The following is an 18,755-nucleotide window of genomic DNA, read 5'->3' as shown; positions in this document are numbered from 1 at the left end:
TCTTTTCAGCTTGCAGGAAAAAGCAGTGTGTATAAAGGCCCACTTGGAGGTAAATCTATCCCTCTTTGCCCAGCTAACTCCTGTTCATCCTGCTGGTCTGAACTTCAAAAAGACCTTCCTGAGCCCCACAGTGTAAAGTAGATCTTGGGGCGCCTGACTGGCTCAGTCAGTTAAGTGCCTGACTTCAGCTCAGGTCATGATCTCACAGTTCGTGAGTTTGAGCCCCGCGTCAGGCCCTATGCTGACAGCCCAGAGCCTGGAACCTGCTTCAGATTCTCTGTCTCCATCTCTCTCTGCCCCTCCTGCTCATGCTCTCTCTCTCCTTCAAAATAAATAAACATTACAAAAAAGTTAAAGTGGATCTCTATTGTACATCACATCTCATCGCTCCATCTGTAGTGGTATATTTAAAGTGTATATTTAAGTGTATTTAACTTACTTCTGTGTCTTCCACTAAGCTATAAGCCCTGTGAAGGCAGAGAATAAGGTTATTCTCCACTATGTCTTTAGATCCTACTCTCTGGCTCATAACAGATTTTACACACACACACACACACACACACACACACACACACAGGAAAAAAATAAATGAATGAATTGGTGAAAAACTGAATTCTTCTATCTTTTTGATCCTTTGTCTCCATGAGCCTTGAGGCTGACAAGCTAATAATTCCCACAGCATGAGTGGGGCCTGCTATCATTTTCTGTAATGGTTGTCATGATGGTCTTTCAGAAAGTAATTGGCTTAATTATGCCCTAAACTGACCCTTTGGATGGAACTGAAGGATAACTGAACAGAGAGAAATGATTCAGAATTGTCCTGTTGGGTCCAATTATCAGTAAAAAAAAATGATTGAGGATTAGGTCTAGTTTATCCAGGGCTCCCCAGCATGAACCACACTGTCTGCTCATTATAGCTGCCCTGTAGCTTATCTGGGCTTTGGGGAAACTGGTCTGCCCACTATCCATTCCCATTTATTTCCCCTGAAAGGGGTGGCAGGAACAGGCTTAGAGTTGTGGGAACATAGTGGGAATTCTGGGACCCCGAGATCAAGTGTCAGTAAGAATTGTTAACCCTTCATCAATGACAAAAATATACATTTCTCCAGGTTTTAGAGTGCATAGGTTGCTTGAGTGGTCCTAATTCCAGAGGTCAAAGAAGTAGTTGTCAAAGTGTGATGTAAGTGTGGTCTGCATAGAAAGAATGGAAAACTGGTCATGGTGGTTCTAGAGTGACACAAGGGACAAAACCAAATACATAAACAGTATTGTCTTCTTGGCTGTTGGATTGCAATGAGAGTTCCAATGGCATGGGGTTATAATTAGTGCCTGGAGTAGGAGATAGATGTGCCTCTGGGTAAATCATTTGTTCCAGCCAATTGATTCTAGGTGCAAAGGTTTATGGGGAGGCATCAGATCTGTATCCACAAAGGACAGTACAACTGTCTGAAGTTTTAGATTGCTGCTGTTCTCTGTGCTTCCTGCCCATCAGGGCTCCATGCTCCCAGCTCAGTCTGTTTTGCAAAGAATAATCTGTTCTTTCACCAAAAACTTCTGGGACTTTATGGTAAACTTGCCATATCCTCACTTTCTCCCTCTGTTCCAAGAAGCCTCCACAGTGAACTCAATGATAACTCTGAACATCAGAAGATCTAGGAAGACCTCCTCTCCCTATTTCCTTCTCTAAATAAACCCTGACTTCTCTCTGAACTCAAAGAAGTTGGGAGCTGTGTACATCCTTCTGCATGATTCCCAAAGGTGTGCAAAGTACTGTTTTTGTTTTGTTTTGTTTTTTGTTTTTTAAGTGATGAAGAAGATTGATACATTTATTTTTTGTCTCCAGTTAGGTGGACTGTCCCTTGCTGCTTGCATTCCTTATTTAGGAAAAATTCCTTTACAACAAACCCTCAAGAGAATGTCTTAAATCTCTAGTCATATTTGAAAGTTTTGAAGAAGTAAGCAGCTATGAAGACTGTACAGAAATACACTATTTTTATAGGGCCTTTGTCAATCATATCTTCTTTCACATTAACTGAAAGTTTCTATTATTTAGGATAAATAATATATGGGGCATAATGTATCCCCTTCTGATATTGAGGAAGGATTTCTTGCACACTGAGGGCTCTATGAACTATACCATCTCCAGTGATATGATGGTGAAGAGACTCACAAATGTGTCCAGTATCTTGGGGGAAGGAGACATACCATGTCATTTTCATGCTGTGCACAATACATTCTAGGGATTGGATTTCCTCTCTGCCAATTTCCTCAAATTACATGAGATATTATTCTAACAGAGGCCAAATGAAGTATATTGGATTATCTAATTTTTATTCTAAAAAGTTACAGATTTCAAATATACTCAAAAGTAGAGAGACTAGTATAATTATCCTCTCATGTACCAGTCATCCAGCTTCAACAGTTACTGATAAATGGGCAACTGTATTTCATTTCTATTCCAACCTATTTCCCATACCCTGTCCTAGATTACTTTGAAACACCTCTCAGATTTCTATCATTTTATTTATAAATATCACAGTCTATATCTATAGAATAAGAAAGTCTTTTTAAAAGATGATTAACATCACACCTAAAATGATTAATAGTAATTCCTCAATAACATCAAACATCAGTCAATATTTACATTTTCTCAATTGTCATATGAATACTTTAAATTTTTAAACAGTTTGAATATGGATCCAAAACTGCATTGTGATTAGTTGGTTATCTTTTACATTTCTATTAATTTACCTTCTCCTTCAGTCTGTATTTTTCTTTCTTTCTTTCTTTCTTTCTTTCTTTCTTTCTTTCTTTGTTGTTGATGTTATTATTAATGTTGGTTTTTGTTGAACAAACTGGACATTTTTTCCTAGAGACTTTCCAACAATCTGGATTCTGTGATTATACCTCTATGTTGTCATTTAACATGCTCATGTATTCCCTGCATTTTCTATATATTGGTAATTAAATCTAGATGCTTGGTCGGGTTCAGGTTTGATGTGTTTTGGCAAGACGGCTTCAGAGATGGTGTTTTGAGGAGGTCCATAATGTCTTATTGCCTCCCTTTGTGTGACGTTAGCAGCCATTGATCATGGCAAGATCTCCTCCTTCATAAGAGGTTATAGATGGGGATATTCTAATACATCATGTTTCCTTTGTTAGCTAGAATGTACCCATGAAGAAAAATTTTTCTTATGAACTCTGTGTTTATGTTGAGAAACCATACATACATAAAAAAAGGAAAATGAGAGATATCTTTATACACTTTATGGGATGATCTCCAGTAAATATTTAAAAGGTTTAAAATGAAACCAGGATAGCATGTTACCATTTACTTAAAAAAATGGAAATGAATACATATATATTAGTGTAATATATAGTGTGCAATCTCCTTATATTCAAGAGAGAACTACAACTATCTTCATGTCTGCCTCTTCCTTTGTGATTTCTCTTGAAACCAATGACCTAAAAATGTTTTCTCTTTCCATAATTGGATAAGGCAGGACCACCAATTTTATCTTTTCCCATAAGTTGGGTACACTCCTGAAGTTTTGCTTCTGTGACTGGATTTTTTTTTTATTTTCATGAAGATAAGACAGACATATCGCAATAAATTTGAGTCCTTATTACAATGAGGTTAATTATCCAAAGGAGAAAAAATAATTAGACATGCTCAAAGATACTATCGAAAGTCTTGGGCTAATAACACTGCCATGTGTATGTAACTAATAAAGAATTGCCTAGCCATGACGTCATGGGCACAAAGGTCTGGAGGTTGGAGGAAAAGCTATTTGAATGGTATCTCTCACTAATGGGCCAGGAAGATGCTAGAATGCTGTGGTGATTGTTATCTGTTGAGATCCTCTATACAATACTCAGCAGGGGTGCCCTGGAATGAAGTGAAGTATAAGAGCTTTTTGGACTAAATTTCCCTTTTGTGAAACCAAAACATTACCTGCTCATAGCATCTTTTGATTAGCTCTTACAGCCATGCTTCCAGCAATAGACTCAAAAGTTATTCTTTTACAAATTTTTAATAGCTATTAGTATATTACATATCCTGGGAATATATTCTAACCACTTTAGAATAATTAATCTAGGGACAAAGGAAGTTTATGTAAGAAATGAAATGGCCAAACATCTAAAATATGGGGGGGGGGGCGCAGTTTTACATGTCTTTTCATTTCTGTTGATTAAGGATGCAACCAACTCACAACCACAACTTTACAAAAAAGAATTCTTTAGGATTATTGTAGATGTCTTTGGCATTGACATTGCTGTCCACTTACCCTAAATACAAATTATAGAGCATTTTTTTCTTAAAGTCTATTTGTTTTGAGAGAGGGTGAGAGGGGAGCAGAGAGAGGGAGAAAGAGAATCCCAAGCAGCCTCTGCACTGTCAGCAAAGAGCCTGACATGAGACTGGAACTCATGTACCGTGAGATCATGACCTGAATCAAAATCAAGAGTTGGATGCTTAACTGACAGAGCCACCCAAGTGCCCCAATTCTAGAAATTCTTATATGTCTTCTTCTTTCAATACAGAAGACAAAAATTTATCTCACTACATTGCTATAGTCCCCTCTTGTCTCTTCTGCATGGATTTTCTTACCATTTATAATTTATTTTTAATTACCCTTTTAACTTCTTTTAAAACTGTACATAATACACATAAATCTCTACTTCTTGTCTTGGTAGTTTGGAAGAACATTAATTTCTAAGTTTGAAATTCTGTCAGAGTTCACCTATTGTGTTGGAAAGAGATGTGCCACCCAAACTACGTAACTGAGGAAAACTGGATAAAAAAATCACTACAAGATGTGGGCAAGATTTAGGGAAACTGAAGGGATAGTGGAATACCACAGGGCAGGCAAGAGCAGGGAGCTATGTCCACACTAGGCCCTAAGAGACCAGATGCATGGAGAAGGCTTCCTGACTGGAGCTGTGGTCTCGACAGGGAGAAGACATAGCCAATATACAATTATCTGGCAGAGAGTACACTGTGGGGATAAATATTTTTACTTCATTCTCTTTCTCCTCTTCCATCCCCTGCTGGTGCCTCTCATTGCTAAAACTCAACTAAAAGCTGGAGGGCAAAGTAGCCTATAGACATTGGCCTCTTGGGGACCCAGGGCATTATGCCTCTGTATTCTTGTGCCTAGTAGTGCCAATGAAAGATTTATGTGCCAGTCTGGATTTTTTTGTTAATTTCTGTAGTTTTGATAAATGCTTGATACTTGGTGTCTTAAAATTTCATGGGAAAAGTTTTTGTGTAGGTTATTTTGTACTCATGTTACCAAGAAATCAATGGACACTTCAAAACTGAAAACTCTGGAGTTTTCAGACATCCTTCAGTTCTAGGAAACAGTCTTTTTTTTTTTTCTTGTATAACTTCTCTATCCACTTCCATTCTCTCTTTCTACAACATTTATTGATGGCTGTTGCCCTCTAGATGGATTGATTAAATTTTTTGGCTTCTTGAGCTTTCTTTTTCTTTTCTACCTCTTTGTTTTCTGCTTTATATTTTGAAACATTTGTTGACTTTTAGACTTTTATTTACATTTTTATTTTTGCCATGATATTTTTAGCACTCAATGACTTGTTTTTGTTTTCATATTATTTCTTTAATACAGCAACTTTCTCTCTTTTTTTACATAGATGTGACATCTTGAATTTCTCTGAGGAAATTATTTGAAGTTCTTTTCATTCTTACAGGTGTATTAAGATATAATAGACAAATAAATATTGTGTATATTTAAGGTGTACAGTGTGATGGTTTAGATATGTATATTGTGAGATGATTACCAAAGTCAAATTAATGTACACAACAATCATCTCACATGTTTATTTATTTATTTATTTATTTATTTATTTATTTTGGCATAAGAACACTTTAGATCTAAATTTACTTTCCTTCAATTTGTTCTTTCTCCTCCAGAGTCATAATGTTTCATTGATCTTAAGTCAGGAAACTATAGTAGTTAAGAAACCGGGTGTGAATTGTGGCATTTACTATTTTTTTTGACCTGGGTCAAGTGACCTGGCCTTTGTACCTTAGTTTCCTCACTTGTAAAACAACAACAACCACAGCAAACACCTCAAAAAGCCGGTGTGAGTATTATAGAAGTTAATCTCTACAGAATCTTTAAAAAAGTGATTAACGTTAACTAGAACTTCTATTTTGGTCTCTCTTGTGTGCTGCTGTTTACCCTTGAGTAACTGGTGATTCTTAATTATCTAAAACTATTTATAAATAGAGGACTATGCATTTTCTATGTTATTTCTGACCTTTGAGCTCTGGGTAGGTAGGTAGATCTTGTCCACTGGCAAGATTTATGTGGAGGGATGGGGATAGACAGGCCTGAGGTTGTGTTGACTTCATCCAACAAGCCCATATAAGTGAGCATGAGAAGATTCTACTCAAGGAGGCTAGCTGCCACTTACAAGCAAATGAACTCTCTTGCTATTCGTGTGCATATCAGGGATAACAACTTGCTTAGACATCAACCAGGCATTTCTTTAGGTAAATATTTCTATTTTGGCCCATTCTTTTTAAAATCTCTGTACTTGCCAATTCTGGAGTGGCATTTTCCCCTTATGCCTCCAAAGAGAGCTCCCATCTCCCCCAGAGCCTTCTCCTGTGTCAGTTCTGAGCTATGAACCCCCAACAGCAGCACATCATCTGCATTCAACATTTCAGAAATTCTTCACAACTTTTCCTCCTCTGTTATCCCTCCATTCTACCCCCAATTCTTATATGATTTTATTCCTTTTTATGCCTCTTTTCTGCTGTCTTTTAGAGGAAGAGGAAGTAAATACATATTCTTTCAACTGAACTAGACATTCCAAACTCAACTTAATAAATTTGACATTTTAGGGATGCTGTGAGTTTTGCTATCTGTGAACACTTGTCGATTTGCAAGTTCACATCCTCCTCCTAGGACCCCAGGGCACTTGTATATGCCTGTGCTATAGACATAGTTTCACTGTACACAGATTATCTACTTGTCCTCCTCTCCCAGGAAAGATGTGAGAGGAGTATCTGCCAGCAATTACAGTCCTTGACACAGTGCCTGACATGTGCTCAGCATTTTATCTGACCTTTGTGTGTCCCCTTATTTTCTACCTCACCACAGAACACAAAAATTTGGCATAGATTACAAATTCATAGTGAACAAGGACAGTGGATTTAAAAAGTCTGGGCCAAAGAAAATATTCTATAGAGTAGGGGTATAACACCAGTTAATACAGTGTGCAGTGGAGGAAAGATTACACTTAGGCCCTCAATGTGTACACAGTTATGAGCACTGGGCTACAAATTTGTCACTTAGCTTCTGGGAAGCCACAGTAAAGAGTGAAATACATTAGAAACATCTACTTTTTGTAAATAATGTGTCCTTGAAAACATGAGTACAAGAAAGACATTTGAAAATAGAGGCACCTGGGTGGCTCAATCAAGTAAGCATCTGACTTTGGCTCAAGTCATGATCTCAGGGTTCACAAGTTTGAACCCCATACCGGGCTCTGTGCTGAGAGCCTGCTTCGGATTCTGTGTATCCCTCTCTCTCTGCCCCTCCCCACTTGCTCTCTGTATTTCTCTCAAAAATAAAAAATAAACATTAAAATAAATTAAAAAAAATAAACATAGTGTCATACTTTTGGTTGTGGTGGTTGTGTGTTTCATTGGCAGAGATATAAAAATACTATAATATCTCTAAATACATTGTGCCTTTTGGGTGCAACATATTTAAAACACTACATTTAATCATGTTCTTTTTCTTTGTAATTCAACTATATTTGAAAGTCCATTTGAGATGGAGATTCACACCATTTGAGAAGTGATCACACTTGATCAATTCTATCTTGGCCTTAATTATATTACATTTATGGGACCAATATTTTTGCTTCTAGTATCAGCACTTTCATTTTCCTCTTCTAATTTATTTTTAGAGCATCAAAAAACAAACACATAAAGAGTTGCATAAACACTGTGGTTTATCAAATTAAACTCTTGGGAGGTGGGCACTACTACACCCATGAGAGCTTCTAATGCTTGTCAACTGATGTACAGAGTCCAGATTCAGATTGTTAAGGTTTAAATCTGTCAATATAGAATTTATGAATATCAAACATATGAAAGTTAAAGAAGCCTGTAATTATGAAATTAACATTTTTTTCCAGAAGACAAAGTTACTCTGGGAGTTAAATTTATGAGAATGAATAATCTAGGCCACAGAGTTCTATACCTTAGAATATCGAACACCTCAAAACACAGCTTTTAACACACACACACACACACACACACACACACTGTTGTGTAGTTTAAATGTATATGTTTTTACTATGATTTTCCTCACCTGGTAAGTTAATACATAAAATGAAATATGTTATGGTAGGTAATAACATATTCTAAACATAAATTAAATTATTATTATTATTATTTAAATTCATGTTTTCTAAATGCAGAGCCTACTCATGGATGAAAGGATGTTAAAATTGGGGTGCATTTTTAAAAGGTGGTATTCTCTCTGTTTCAGTTTTGGCGGGAACCCCAACACACTAGGTACCAATTATTCCCAAATTCCATAACAAGATGCGAGACCACCTGTGTTAATTAGGGTAGCAACTACTGCTTTTACAAGTCAATCTCTACATGCAGGACCTTAACAAAATAGAACTTTATGTCTCCTCCATCTAGTGGTCTAGTGCAGCTTTCCTCTCCCCAGGTTCTTCCCATTGTATCTCTACCATCCTCCAGGGTCTCAGAATCATCTGTATCCTCTCAGGGGGGAATGAAGAGGGAACTGAGAAGGCACACATACTTCTCAGGTACGTAGTCCTCAGTGAATTCGTTACTTCTGCTTCCATTCCATTGGTGAGATTTCATCATGTGGTTTGACCTCCATGCAAGGAAGACTGGGAAATGTGACCCCTTTCTGGACAGTCACTTTCCAAAAACAACTCTATGCAATGAAAGAAGAAGCTAGAACTTTGGTTGATAGCCAGCCATTTCCCCATTTCCCCATATTCCTCCAAAATAAATTATGGAAGGATGGGTAAGAACCAGCTAAAAATGTCTCCTGAGATGAGAATTTACAGAAAAGGGAAATTAGAGGTCTCATGAATCTGTTGGGCTTTCTGACTGCCCCCCTACCCTTCACCTCATCCCATCCAACCCCAAATATTACATTTAAAAAACTGAACTTAAAAATATGCACGTTATCCCCAGACATGAACCATTTCCCAACTCCTAAACTCTCTGGCTTCAGTTTCAGGCTGTGCACAATGGGAACAATATTATCAACCACACAGCAATGTCGTGAGGGTAGAAGAAAATAATGAAAATAAAAGAACTTTCTAAACTGTGGAGTGCTGTGTCCCCTAATCTGAAGTTAATGACAAACTGTTGGCCTTCATGGCCCTTCATTCTTCACTGTTGTTTGCAAGTCTGCCCTGGTTACTATTTTGTGTGATGCAGATGAAACACTCCTCATTTTCTTAGTATCATGACTACAGGGGAAAATTATAGTCATTAATGTGCACTATTAAATTATGTCAAATGCTAGACTTAAAATTTCTCTTGAATACCAAATAGGTTTTGGCTAAAAGGAAAACCTGATGTAGATTTAAGGTTGTCTTTGGGATTCTCTTCCTAGTGTCCCCTCCATTCTGCCCCTCCTTCTTCAAAGTGGCATAGTTTGTTGATACTTTGAAAGGGAATTAGAGTAAATAATGTCAAAAAGATTTGGGTCAGTTGTAAAGTGTGACCCAGTATCTGGTAGAATCAGACTGTAGACTTGAGTTAAAGTGTATAAGATCTCATACCAACCATGGAAAGAAAGGAGTATTCCCTTGGAGTGCATCCCAGGATGTGATAAGCCTCCCATGGGCATCCTCTGATCTAACTTCAGACCAATTCTGAAACCCCCAAATGCAAGCCCATTTCACAAAGGAGTAGCAAGCTATGTATTTACTGAAGATTTCACAGGGAGACCTAGAAGAGGGTCCATGTCAGTTCCCACATATCAGACAGATTCACAGGGCACCCTTTGTAGCCACTATCCCTTCCCCCTTTCTCTATCCACCTACCCACCACTAAATTTCCCCTGGCTCCACCCCTATCCCAATAGTCTCCACTATGTTATTTTTCATTTATTTTTCTCATATAGGGAAACCCAACTTTGTTCCAGGTCATCCACTCCTGAACCTCCCTGCTTATCACCTTTCCAGTTAAAGTGCTTTCCATGACATAGTTCGCCTTCTTAGGAAGGCAGCTGGGGAGAGTAACTTACACATTGGTATGGGTTTTTCTTTTTCTTTACTATACTTTACGTGCCACTATGACCGCAGTGATGATGAAAGATCAGACCTTGTCCGCAAAGTGCTCTCCCTCTGTGGGGTTCAGCAGCGGTAACTTTCTGTGTTGGTTTAATTCTCATAATGCTTTTAATATTCATCTTCATTTGTGCTCATAAAAATCTCTCAGTGAAGATAGGCTTTATCATGTGCATCTGTCAGCAAAGGACTCAGAGTCTGTTAAATGTGACTTCCTTAACATCATACAGTGATCTCAGGCAGAAGAGAATCCACAACCCCTCATGTCTTAAAAAAGCATTTTTGCTTTTGCAACAGAAAATTCACAAGCCATCAAGAAAATTCCAAATGAGAAAAAGAAAAGATTTGTCATGAAACTGAGCCCTTTCTCCTTGTTGGAAGTGTTTGGAACTTGGTAAGGACATAGGCATCCTCCTGCCTTGTAGGAAGAACCATGTCAGTAAAACCTTGTTAGTAAAACCTCTTGCAAATGCCAGGCTTCAAGGTGAAAAACAACCATACTTTCCCAGTGAATCTTTCCTTCCCCACGGTCTCACACACAACCAGCCCATCTCCTAGGAAAAACAAACTTTTTGCTCTCGAGTCTGGAATTTGGATCCAGCTATGGTGGAGGAAAGAGGGAGTCAGCCCACTGAACATCCAGCAGAGAGCACGGGGCCCACTTCACAATTCTCTTCTGGCAGAGTTGCTGACAGGGGCTAAACAGGGCCATCCATCCAGGCAGCTGTGCAGGTTTAATCAAGGGTTTGCCTGATGGCGCTGGGGCTCAGCAAAGCAGCTCCCCCGCTGTGATAAAGAGCTGATCAATGTTCCACTATTCTTTCATTTATTTGTGGCTCTCCCCCTCTCTTCTGCCTCCTCCTCTTGCTTAGTGTTTCCCATCACAGCATCAAAGCCTCAGTGAGAGAGATTGCTCCTGCCAGAGGCCCTCTTGCTCATTCCATGACCAGGTACATTCACCAGTTGGGCACCTGGAGGGGCCAGAGGCACAGATCCACCAGGCTGTCCAGTGAGAGAGCTTGCTTCATCACAGCCTTCTGGATCTGCAGGGGCTCTTTTCTCTTCCTTTGGTGCAAATTCCTATGCAATTTAAGACAGTGGTTGAAATGGTTGTGTCATGTAGTCAGTTAATGGAAGCTTCAGTCTCTCACTTCCATTATTTATATTTCCCATCTTCCTAAACAAGGGTTTCTCAACCTTAGCACTAGGTTTTAGGATGGAGAAGTCTTTTTTGTTTGTATATTTAACAAAAAATTGCACATTGTACATATATAATGTATAACTTGTTTTAAAAAGACATTATTTTCAGAACAGTTTTAGGTTCACAGCAAAATTGAGAGGAAGGTACAGAGACTTTCTCGGTACTCCCTGCCTTCACACAGACATTGGCTTCCCCATTATCAACATCTTGCACCAGAGAGCTGCAGTTGTTCCAGTTGGTGGACCTACACTGACACATCATCACCCAGAGTCCATCATTTATCTCAGGGGTCACTTTCATTACCTTATACAGGTTTGGACAAATATATAGTGACATCTGTACATCATTATGGTATCATGCAGTGCATTTTCACTTTCTCAAAATCCTCTGTGCTCCACCATTCACTCCTCCCCTCACTCCCAACCCCTGGCAACCATTGGATCCAGGCTCTTGAAGAGATATTTTCACTGCCCCCCTTGCCGTGTCCACTACAACATGGATCTTTTACTGTGTCCATACTTTGCCTTTTCCAGAATGTCATATAGTTGGAATCATACAGTATATGGCTTTTTTGGATTGGCATCTTTCCTTAAGTAATATGAATGTAATGTTCCTGTATATTTTTTCAGGGATTAATAATTCATTTCCTTTTAGTACTGAATAATACTCCACTATCTGTTTGTGCCACCGTGTATCCATTTAGCTGCTGTAGGACATCTTGGTTGCTTCCAGGTTTGGGAAATTATGAATAAAGCTGCTGTAAACAGTTGTGTCAGATTTTTGTGTGGATATAAGTTTTTAACTCCTTTGAGTAATGCCAAGAAGTGCGATTGCTGGGTGGTATGGTGATGGTATGTTTAGTTTTGTAAGAAACTGCTGAATTTCTTCCAAAGTAGCTGTACCATTTTGTATATCCAGCAATGAATAACAGTTTCCACTGTCCACATCCTTGTCAGCATTTGATATTGTTAGTGTTCCTGATTTTGGCCATTCTAATAGATGTACATTGGTATTACTGTATACATCTTGATGATTTGGGACATACACATACACCACAATCAAGATACTAGACACATCCATCACCTCCAAAATTTTCCTTATGTAATTTTTTGGTGTGGTAAGTACACTCAACATGACATCTATGCTGTAAACATTTTAAAGTGCACAATACTATATTAGCTATAGGCAATATGTTGGGCAGCCTATCTAGAGATTATTCATCTTGAAAAGCTGGAACTTTAAATGCATTGTGCAACTACTCCCCCTTTCCTCTCAGCTCCTGGAAACCACCATTCTATTCTTTGCTTCTATGAGTTTGACTACTTTAGGTAACTCATACAAGTGGAATGATGCAGTATTTTTGTCTGTGATTGGCTATTTTATTGAGCATAATGTCCTCTGGGTTCATCCAAGTTGTCACAAATGGCAGTATTTTCTTTTCGTTTTTTTTAAGACTGAAAAATATTCCATTTTATGTGCATCTATCCCATTTTCTTTGTGCATTCATCTGTTTATGGGCAACTGAATTGGTTCCACATATTAGCTATTGTGAATAATGTTGTAGTGGACATGGCAAGGGGGGGTGTGAAAATATCTCTTCAAGATCCTGATTTCAATTCTTTTGGATATTTACCCAGAAGTGGAATTGCTAGATTATATAATAGTTCTATTTTTAGTTTTTCCAGGAAACTCTATAATGTTGCCACAGTGGCTGCACTATTCTAGATTCCCACCAATAGTGTATAAAAGTTTCCAATTTTTCTACATTCTTACCAATGCTTACTTATTTTTGTTGTTGTTTCTATGAAAATAGCCACAAACAGTTGTGAGGTGATATCTTACCTCATTGTGGTTTTGATCTTCATTTCCCTGCTGATAATTGAAGTTGAGCATATTTTCATATACCTCATGGCTATTTGTATGTCTTCTTTGTGCTTGATAATTCTTTATTGTGGGGGCCGTGCTGTGCTTTGTGTGTTTAGCAGCATCCCTGGCCCCTACCCTTCACTGTTGTGCCAATCAAAACTATCTCTAGATATTGGCAAATACACTCTGAGAAAAATCTCCTCCAGTTAGGAGCCACTGACCTTTGTGGCCATCTCCTAACCTGTGAGGACCACATTCTTCTGCTTCATCACTATCAGCACATCAGCAGCAGCAACAGTAGCAGTAACACCACCACTGCTTTTTATCTTCACCATCATTACCATTACCATTAGCATTGGAAACCACAGATCTTCATCAGTCATCATCACTACCAGTATCCATCCATGATGACTGAGGATCTCATTAATGAGCTTTACTGATCCCCAGGTTCCTGGAAATTCCAGAAAATTTGAGTGGACCAACCCCAAATTTCTCACAACCTTAAGAAGTAGGTACTATTTTAAACTTGGAACAAAACAAAACAAAAAAGAAGTACTATTTTATCCCTGTTTTAAAGATGAAACAACTTATGATCAAGGGGATTAAGGAATTTTCTCAATGACGCAGAACACAATCTTGCATTTGCCTGACATAAGGAAGAGCTTTTATTCACTCTGCTAGTCTGCACACACCTCTTCTTTTTGTCCCATTATGTGCATCTCCTCTAGCTTCTGGCAAAGGTCGGGCACAAGCTGGTACTCAAATAAATCTTTGTAAATCATAGGAACTGAATGACTCAGCTTAATTCAAATTAATTTGCATATTGTCTATTGAGAAAATGCATAAGAATTGTTTTGCAACACAGGACCAAACCTAGAATTCTGGCTTCAACTTTGACCAACTGTGTGAGCTCAAACAGGCCATTTGACCTTTCTAAGCCTCGGAGACTTCATTTTTAAATGAGTTAATACCTGTAAAGAGATAAGAATCATACCTGGATAGAGCCAGCACTCAATAAAAGCAGAATATTGCTTTTAGGAATAGATACTGTCAAGTCCCAAATTCCTTCTGTCCTGCTGTCCTGTCACTCATCAATTCAATGCATATTACATATTTCGCTTTGTTCTCTTTGCATGAGTGATTGGGAAGCCATTGTGTGTGTTTAAGAGAGATGAGAACTAATGTGTTCTAGGCCAAACAGAAAGATGACTGGCTTCTCTCAACTTCACTCTTGACAAATGGCAGCCTATCTGGGACAGAGCCCACCTGGGTGCTGAAGGTCCTGAAGTTCAGTCTCCAAGCTGCAATGGAACAGTTGCATGGAAACTGAGCAAGTCATGTATTTTTTCAGGGCCCTGATTTTCTTATCTGCACGTTAGTCTAGAAGATCTCAAAGCTTCTAGACAAATAGGTTATATAACAGACAATTTGTGTCACTTGTTATTATAATTTATATATTGGGGGTATTTGTTCCATCTTTAAATGAGTCCCTTCTCTTATGCTGCCTGGGATTCTCTCTAGATATAGATGATGATATAGATACAGATATAGATATAGATAGATAGAGATAGATAGAGATAGATCAATCCATCCATATTTTTTTCTCTCTTCTTACTGCAACGAATTCTTCAGGCAAGCTGTGATCCCCATGTGTACTTCTGTCAGGCATGATTTTCTTAGGCACTAAGCAGGATATTTAATTAGAATTCACAAGCAGCTCATGGGACTTCATGAGCACATTTGAGGGGCTGATTATCTGGACATGTTTTTAAACACATGTCCTCTTGATCAGTAATCTAAAGATTGATCCTGCTAAGAGAAAGGGCTGAATTTCAGGTCAATATCTCTTTCTAAGAACCTTAAATTAGTTGCCCTCACAAAGCCCGAGATTAGAGCTGAAGGATAGGTGATAAGAAATTAATGAAAGTGCAGACACCAGGGAAGAGGTAAACCATGACAAGATGATAGAACTGGGGAGCAGAAGGATTTGGGAAGTGTGCTGAAAGGATGTGTCAATATCCTGCGTGGCAGCAAAGGAAAAATGGTCTGTCTGTCTGTCCCTGTATCTACTTAATCTGACAGTGCTGCCTTTTTCCTGTGATGCTGGAAGCAGCTTGAATCAGTGCTTTCATTTATAAAAGACAATGCTATTGGAAAGAGCATAGGCTCCATTATCACAGGAAGTGCTTCCTGTTACAGGTCTCTCCCTCTTACTTGTCTGCTTCTAGGGTAAATGGGGTAAGAATTCTTGCCTAATAGAGGAGATGTTTAACTGTATTCCAAGCAAGAACTGTGGAGAGGCAAGGGGGAAAGGCTGAACGACATCCCAGGGGCACTATAAAGCCCAAGCCCAGTGCCCTCTCTCATCTCTGAGCTCCCTGTGGTAGTGTGCTTCCCCCTGGGCCAGGAGAGATTAACACATCGCAAAAGTCATGGGTCTCCCAACTCAGCTGGCTTTGCAACTCCTGCATTTATATTTCTTTTGCTTCCTATTTCTTCTGGCAGGTGTAGATGGTAAAGTGGTGAGAGTAGGGGTCTTGGAAATCAGACAGCCACAGTCAAACAGATGAGCACAAAGTGAAAGCATGCTTATGAAATTTGATAAGTGCCACACAGGAAAATTATTCGTTAGCAGTAATAAGTGGACTAGAAGGTCAAGTAAGTTTTCTCTGAGGAAGTAACCTTCAAGCAAAGACCTAAAAGATAGATGAGAATTAATCTGGACAAGCCTGGAAGGGGTGGGAGGTAGAGAAGCCCTCCAAGGAGAGGGGAGAGCATGTGTAAGGCTCCATGTAGGGAAGAGGTTAGTGGTTAGCATGCTAAAGGTGCCAAGGAACTTGCCAAGCTGGGTGGGGAAGGGGAAGAAGTAGTAGCAAGAAATGAGGTCAGTGACTAAAGAAAGAGGGTGGATGTGGGGGATGGTTATAAAGTGAGTAAGAAGTTGGTATCTAGTCTAAATTGCAAAAAGAACCTCTTTAAGGGTACATTCAGGAATGGTGACAAAATGTTCTGACTCCTTTTTTAAAAGGTGTCATTCTAGTTGCTGCATAAATGACATGGTGGTTGGTATTACATTTCATCTTCTTACTTCTTTTCTCTATAAATATATGTCCTTTTCAATACTATTTAATATCCAGCTATTCTAGCCAAGGCTGAATCTTTATTATTCCCCTTAGCTGAGGTCACACCTTTTGCAGAGGAGGAAGGAGTAATAACTTAGTGCGTGTGAGATTTTCCAATGAACCTTTTTCTGAACATTTATGCTCTGTGATCATTCCAACTCCCAAGCCCCTACCTGAAATGTTCTCCTAGTAACCTGGCCACATCTGTCTTCATTGTCAATAAAGCTTGTCTTGGCTTTTTCAATCCTAGTTGGTCTCCTCATATTCAGTTTCTGTACCAGAATGTGTACTCATTGTACACATGAATTACACATCATAATATTTGACAAGCTTATTTTCCCCACCACATGATCTTCTATGTGCCCAAAGAGAAGTGAAAGACCCAAATGGATATGCTGGGTGTAAGCGGTCAGGCCATGGACACAACTGAATTGGCTAAGTGGGAGAAGCTAACCAAAGTTCTGTTGCATGATGCTTCTCATTGGCAATAAGCCTCTGCAACATCAGCTGTAGCCCACCTGCCTTTCCCAAACACGGTAGAGTTGTTCATACAATACAGCTTAGACAGGCCTGAAGGAAGTCTTGGGGTATGGATAGGTGTCATTTCTGCTAGACAATCCACACTAGCAGAAGGTCTACCTATTCACGGGCTGTCCTCCTTAAAGAGCAGTACCTAGAAAGAAAGCAAGAAACCTGCACAGCACTATATGGGGTTGGCTTAGATGATGTCTGGAGGGTCTACAGACCTCTGTTACAAGGTTCTGGAGCATCTTTGGTGGGGTGCATGAATGTGGTGAGTCTGTCAGCACTCTCTTCTGTCCATGTGGTCCTCGGTCCTTCCCTCCAATACCTCACCAACTATTCCTCTTTACTACACCCCTCCTCTTACTGCATACCCTCTCCACATACAAGAACATTATTTTGTCTGAAAGCCTAGCTCTTGATTGATTTTTCTTAATCTACCTCTCATGGGAGGAAATGTACAAGTTCACTTATAAGTACTTATAAGTTCTTCAGACTTTAGAAACTAAAAAGTTTTTTTTTTTTAAATAATGTTTATTTTTGAGAGAGAGTTGGGGAGGGGCAGAAACAGAGGGAGACACAGAATCCGAAGCAATCTCCAGGCTTTGAGCTGTCAGCACACAGACCAATGCAGGGCTTGAACTCACAAACCATGAGATCATGACCTGAGATGAAGTTGAATGCTTAACCGACTGAGCCAACCAGGCGCCCCATAGAAACTCAAAAGCTCTGTTTCCTACAAATCAACACCCTTGATTTCAAAAGACTATTTTGAAGTTCAAAAGCCCAAATTGCCTTATTTTGCTCTGGTATATCTAGGTCCCCATTCCCTTTGCAAGGCCCTTACTGCCTGTGCTTGTGACTTCAGGGGATTCACAGGACCTACGGAAATGTGAGAGGGAAAAATATGGTGAAGGGAGTCTTCGGAACATAGTCCTCATTGGTAATCAAAGCTTTTTATGTTATCTGGATCATGGTTTAAGTCCAGAGAAAGTCTTCCTCCCATCAGATGCCTAAAATTGTCTATTAAATAGCAGTGTGAAAAATCTACTCTTTACCAGCCTGGAGTAGAAGAAAGTGTTCCTTGTATTGTTACTCATGTCAAAGATTACATCTATGATGGCTGTAGTCATCATTCTAACCACTCATTAAGAAATGTTTCATTCAGATTGAAACAAAACTGCTGATTTTAACTAGGAGGTGGAAAGTGCAAACAATATTTCATATGCTTGCATGGTTGGAATTTAGGCCACTGACCATTCAATTTGTATCAGTTTGCTAAGAAAAAATGGCTTCTCCAACACACCACTACTCCAAATACAAATAGTTTTAGGACTCTGGGTCAAGTCCAGTGTAGACAGATGTATGCACATTGAAGGCAGAGACCAGATCTATTTTCCTCATAATTTTATCTCCAGGGTCTAGCATATGGCCTGGGACATACAAAGTGTGTAGAGTCCATCTGTGGAAGTTTTCAGCTTTACTTCCTGACTGGTGGTGGTAAGGGAGTACAGAGCAACAGAAGGGAAATACCTTAGTTCTATAGTCAGAAGACCTCGTTTCTAACTCAATTTCAGTCTTTAATATCTTAGGTGACGTTTGGGAAATAATTTTCTCTCCATGGGTCTCATTTCCTTATCTGAAATAGTTCATCTCTAAACCCTAAGTGATCTTCCATTTCTAACATTCTTTTACTCTGATCCCTTACA

The sequence above is a fragment of the Puma concolor genome, chromosome E2, assembly GCF_028749965.1.
Source record: "Puma concolor isolate L17-30 chromosome E2, mPumCon1.1.hap2, whole genome shotgun sequence".
Taxonomy (NCBI): domain Eukaryota; kingdom Metazoa; phylum Chordata; class Mammalia; order Carnivora; family Felidae; genus Puma; species Puma concolor.
This window is presented reverse-complemented; position numbering follows the sequence as displayed.